Source organism: Toxorhynchites rutilus, chromosome 3 (assembly GCF_029784135.1).
Source record: "Toxorhynchites rutilus septentrionalis strain SRP chromosome 3, ASM2978413v1, whole genome shotgun sequence".
NCBI lineage: Eukaryota > Metazoa > Arthropoda > Insecta > Diptera > Culicidae > Toxorhynchites > Toxorhynchites rutilus.
The window spans coordinates 63,285,508-63,291,663 of record NC_073746.1 but is presented as its reverse complement, the minus strand read 5'-3'; the positions used below and the strand labels follow the sequence as shown (position 1 = coordinate 63,291,663).

General features: G+C 42.4%; 1 protein-coding gene across 12 annotated transcripts in view; it reads left to right on the top strand.

Moving 5' to 3' along the window:
• The first annotated feature begins 272 nt into the window (after positions 1–272).
• The window catches only part of LOC129774636 (protein abrupt), a 158,684-nt gene continuing 152,800 nt past the window's right edge, over positions 273–6,156 (top strand). For 2 of the 12 annotated variants that reach the window (XM_055778432.1, XM_055778422.1), the window contains exon 1: positions 892–1,218. The gene's annotated coding sequence lies outside the window, so the exon portion shown is untranslated. The other 10 variants (XM_055778427.1, XM_055778423.1, XM_055778433.1 and 7 more) reach the window with 10 other exon arrangements.

Genomic DNA, 6,156 nt, shown 5'->3' with positions numbered 1-6,156 from the left:
AAATGATAATAATAACGTCGCACACACGGAAGGAAGCATGCAGCAGCAACAGCGAGAAAGTGGAGGTGGATTGGGAGCGCACATACATCAGAGTGTCATGTGCATGAGTGACGACGAGTTGTCCGGTGACTTACGGTGAGAGAGAGAGCAATTTTTCGAGAAAGGATGCTGCGCATATTTACTATATGCGCAAGAGTTGTTACCTACCTGGCCCCCCATACAGAAGATCCATCCGCGAGTTTTATACTCTCAGTACTGCTCCAGCGGTTCAATCGGCTGCTTCGTGTTATTATTCGTTTCCGCGTTCCGCTTTCGTGTAAGACCAACCGAACGAACGAACGAACTTCGTGGGTTTGTTTTTCTTTCCATTCCGTTTTGATATCCTGTGAGTACCTGCTGCAGCAGCGGCTGCTTGCACAAGCAATGCTGAGGTGAGTGTGAGTGAAACTCTCTGTGCGTTCGTTCATTGCTGAGTGTCGAGCATTTGAATGAACGCCGATGCTCTCGCAAACGTCGTTTTGTACGCCGTCTTCCCATCTTCACGCGCGCTCTCTCTTTCTCACTCATATACACGTCTTTCGAGCCTGTGTACCGGAGTGTACTTGTGTGTACTTACGGTTTTTGCGTTGCTCCTTACATACACACGTTGCGCTTACTCAATCATTCGCTCGGTAACGCTCGCATCGTGTGCACATACATATTGCTCACATCATTGCTTGCTGGGTGAACACTGTCTCTGTGCTCTACACTACTCTTGCCACAGTGGGCGCACTTGAGCCGACTTCAGTTGCACAGCGCGAGTGATAGAGGGTGGAAGTACACACATAAGCTCCGGCAACAACAATAGAACCATCAACAACCCTGCTCTGACTGACACACAGGTACACATCATATCCGCGCAAAAAAAAAACGCAACGGGGGTTCGTGTGTTACACCTCCTCGGGGAACCGCGCCAGTCTGCAAGTCGCGTTTCGCGGATCCGGAACACATCAACACGCGGCGGAACAAAACAAAAAAAAAATAAACACGGCGGCGGCAGAAGAAGAAACACTTGACTCTTGTTGTTAGTTAGTGCGATGCAGGAGTCTTCAGGAAGTGCGTGAATCATCAGACACGGTGTGACACTTGCTCAAGAGTGCATAAACAAAACGAAAAAGAAAAGGTGCAAACCTTGTGCAAAGTGTTTCGAGTGTGAAATTAATGAGCTGGTGATTTTTGGTGAATATTCCGAGACCGATCGACCTGCGTTATCGTATCAGTTTAATTTGTTTTTCGGGCTAGAGTGTCATTGATGAATTGGCCACTTATCGGTTAATTTCCCAGTGCGCTGACCAGCGCCTCTGGTAGCCCGATAACGCCTTGTGGTGGGAACAATTAATTTCCACACCTCAATCGCATTGCAATCAACGCGGGATTGGAGCTTTCTCTAACAGCGCGCATCGGCCTCAATTATTAGTGATAGAAGATATAATAAAAAAAACAGAACGCTGCTCCATTAATCAATTATATTTACTTTCCGCGTGAAGCTTCACTGATAAGTCTCTGTGCTGAAAGCACGGGGGAGGGTGCGCGGAAGATTGCATCCCATTTCTGTCAATCATCATCGCAGTGTGATTCCACCCGCGCGTATTTTATTTTTCCAGAGTGTTTTGATCGAGTTGCAGCCGAGATAGTGCAGTGTGATTGAGTCTCAGGAACGCCAAAAACAATTGCCTGCCCAATGAGTTCGCGATTAATCAACGGTTTGATTGATTTCGATTAAAAACCTCCCGAGTGATAACAGCCACGAAGACACGCGGAGAAGCACCAGCTATGTTGTTCCCAAAGTGGTGGCAATCAGAAAATTTAATTAAATTATTCTTTCGTGCTTCTCGCTTCGCTCGCTAGCTAGCTCGGTGTTCGTCATATGTGTGTATATCAAACTTCAAGTGCATGTGGCAATCCTATGTATGAACACAACAGAGTAACTGGAGAAGAGTAATAACCGCGAAAAAATTGAAATGACAACAGAGTGTACAATGGATTATGAACGTTTTAAGAATATGAATGTGGTTGAATGTGTTTTGTTGTTCGTCGTTTCGTCGACCCATCACAGCATAGCAGCAGCGTTCATTGCCCATCGTGTTGCGCTGCCGTCGCTGAATAATAATCTGAGGGGCAGCTCATCGAGTGTAACACGTGTGTGTAGCTCACAATTGCAGTAACCCGAGAATCGCAGAAACCTGAACCATCCGAGGGACCATCCACGTTCATCAACGGTAGATATGTCGAAACTCACCCTTTAGAAGTCACCCTCCTCCGGTCACAAACGCGGAACCGATTTCTCCCTAACCTCACGAATCAATAGACTAGTCCCAATCCCCATTAATCGATTGCCAGAGCAGTCAGCTGTTCCACGGCAGCAAGCTCATTTTCGCATCGATACCCATCCTAGGCTTCACATTTCATAAATCTCCCCCTGTCGATGCTGCGATGCTGCTGCTGCATCTCTCGCAACCCATCTCCGATACACTCACACAAAACCGATGCAAGATATTCGGAATCTTACATAGTTTATTGATTTTCTACCCAACACACTACCCAACAATACTGCAACTGCGGAAAATCGCGCAAATTAATCACCACCACAAAAACCGTCGGGTCGGTGCTGCTGCTTCCCGGTCATGCCCGCCGGCGCCCCGCGTCCCATGCCTCGCCACGGAAGGGGCGGAAAATGGCAAAGATTTGATCCATCCTTCCACCACCATCACCACCCCTTTCGGGCCGGCCAGAATCGATTGCGAACTCGCGTTGATCCTAAAAATAATAGAGATAGAGAGAGACGGTGTGTGTGTTTGTGCAACAACAAAAAAATGAATCGCTAAATCGAATCGTTCGTAATGAGCAGTAGAAAACAAAAAATATCATATTTATAGAAAACTCATAACTCAGGCTTGCAATTATTAATCTTCTGTACTATCCCCGGAAAGTAGGGTGGCGAGAGTTGCGCCCGTGCGGGTTGAATACAATTGAGGGAAAACCCTTTTTTCCGGGTTTAGAAGGCTGCAATTGAAATTCATCAGGAGAGCTACAACCATTTATTGACCTTCAGATGGTTTATGGACAAAATGTTGTTTTAGTAGTTTTAGAAAAAAGCGAAATTATGTTCCGGGACCCGTAGCAAAAATGAACTTCTCTACATAATATAATAATATTGGTTGACTTTAAGAGTATCACTTGGTTTTTTTGAACAACCATTCATTTGAAACATAAACCTTCATCTAGAGCCAGAATTTTGAACCATCTTTCAGGCAATACACGGATTCCACACTGGTAGAAGACTGGTCGTTTTGCAGCGATCCTGTTATTCTTCATAAGATCGGAACCACTCTCCGGAAAGAGTCGACGCTGTGGAATCGAACAAATAGTGATCAAAGGAAGTAATGTCTTGGCGTTATGACGAGTGAAGTAAAACCCCCCAATTCACACTTTCTCGATAATTTTTGACAGATCCATGATCATATGGTCTGGCGTTGTCATGCTGTAAAATTATCCTGCAAGTCTATTCTCCCATTCCGGTCGATTTTGACGTAGGACTACGTCTTTGATTTCTATATAGGGGGGTCACTCTACGAAAAATGTAACGTTTATTAAGAATTTTTACGCAGAATCGTTCTTACGATACATGTTATAATATATACCATTAGACGGCAAATTTACCCAGCATTTTTTGGCCTGAGACATCAACAGTGGAAACAATTTTTTGTTTACCGATTCACATTTTCTTCCCTTGTTGGGTGTAAACCACTCCATCCATTATTTTGAACTATTGTGGTACGCCTCATTTTTTATACTACGCTTCAAGCTTATATACCAGTTATTGATGAAGAAGTAGACTGAAAGCTATAGCAAGATAGGTGCCAATAAGGAATAATCTGTTTGATAAAATTTATAGTCCTGATCGGCGACACAGTTCCTTGGGCTCCGGAATAGCCTTATAAAGGTGTTGAAGTCTGCGTCTTGTTAGTGCTCCGCAATTGCAGAGCAAATGTACCGAGGTTTCGCTTTCACCATTACAAAAGCGACAAATATCATCTTGCACTAAACCTATGTTTTTAAGATGGTATTTTCTCGGACAGTGTCCTATTATAAGACCAGTGAATGTATTGATTTTTTTCTTATTAAGACTCAGCAATTGTTGAGCATTTTTAATACTGGGCGTGATGAATTTTTTTGACTGGTTAATTTGTACAGCCATCCAGTTGACCGTTACTTTTCGGTCTTCCCATTTCTTCAGCTCACTCTTCAACACAAATTCAGAAATTCCACAGAATGGTTCTGGACCAGTGAAGGGTGAACTTGAACCGCGTCTTGCGAGTTCATCTGCTTGTTCATACCGCAATGGCCAGGAATCCAGTACAGTTGTACCGAACTTATCTGACATAGTTGCCGTAAAAGGCAAATGCATTCCCAGACAAATTTTGAATAGCACTTGAAAGCATTGAGGGCTTTAAGTGCTGCTTGACTGTCTGAGAAGATGCAAATATTAGCATGTCTATAATTTCTTCCCATGCAGACATTTATACATTCTATTATTGCAGCTACTTCTGCCTGGAAAACTGTTGGCCAGTTCTCCATAGCTACAGAAATTTTTATTCTGGGACCATGCACTCCAGCACCTGTTCTGTTACCCATCGGTATAGAACAGGATTGAACCATTACGAACATTGGGACCACCTTCATCCCATACTGAACGAGAGAGTTTGATCACTCTGTATGGAATGTCATAATTGGTCCTAGGTTCCATCCAATCACTGTTCATCTCTGAGGCTGGTCCAACGGGTAAGAGATTCAGGATGCTCAAGTGACCAGTTTTGTCCCAGTCATATATTTTCTTATACCGATTCGCATATACTTCATCTATCATTCCACCCTGTTATGTGTCACACTGATATTCATTAATACTCCTATACTCGTGCGAAAAATCGTAACTCGTGCTCTCACAGACTGTGCGCGTCTCTGTAATATTGCTATTGTGTATTTTTGGGCATCATTAGTATTTATTCAAAGGAAAAGATATAATTAAATGAAAAAACTTCAGAAAATATTTTTTTTTCAACTTCATTCAGTTTTAATAGTCATTTAATTCAGCCACCTCATTCATTCTCGATCTGTCAGACCTATGCGCGAGTATAGGAAGGTTAATCATTTTCATTTAGACAGTTGAACTTCCTGCCAGAATCTTATTTTATTTTTTTTCGTTACAAAACCTTTTATGAACAATGAAAAGAATTACATTTAAAAAAACAACTGTTACAATCATAGTCCTACGTCAAACTTCGTGCTCCTAGGCTCAGACCCTTCTACTTTTTCCTTCAGAGCTCTGTTCAAACGTATCAATGTTAGTCGATACCGTTCATCAGTGATAGTTGCAGACAGTAGGTGCTTCCAACTGTGTGTCTTAGTTTTGTTTATGGCTTCCCATGTACTTTATCATCCAAATCAAAATCATTGCTTCTAAATCTTTTCACACACCCTCACCGGTGGAGCATATACTTTGTAAGGTCATCAACTGCATTCTCTATAGAAAAAAAGAACATTAAAAATTCCTGCAAATAACATTTTTCCGATACAAAAAAAATCAATGCAATAAAATATTAGACACTTCAATCAAATGAACGAGCAAATAGTTCTGGCGAACTGTTTGAACTATTTGCTCATTTGTTGTCCTCAATTATATCAACTAGAAGCAGTTCGCAATGTTGATCCCCAGGAACGCTTCTGCCGAATCTCAAAGTCTTACGAACTGAACTGAGTCTAGAAGACTGCATTTCGCGCACGATTTTTTTATTAAACACACGTTTAGCTCACCCGGTGGTGAGCGCCTAAGTTGGCACTGGACTTGAGAAACAAGTTAAGTTTTTTCGAGTTCTCAGCAGTTAGAAAGGCCCAAGAGAGTGTTATTATCAGTACGCAAAAAATGAGTTTGAACATTGATACGTAAACTGCAAGGGTAAAAACTTAAATGATGCGGGGTATACTTATTGTAGCGGTATCCTCCTGTGTACAGGCACAAAACAGATCCACATTTTGAAAAAACGATGGATACAGATAAAGCATTGAATATTTTATTTTCTACTAGACCAAGGAGCTCAGAGAATTTATGACAAAATGTGT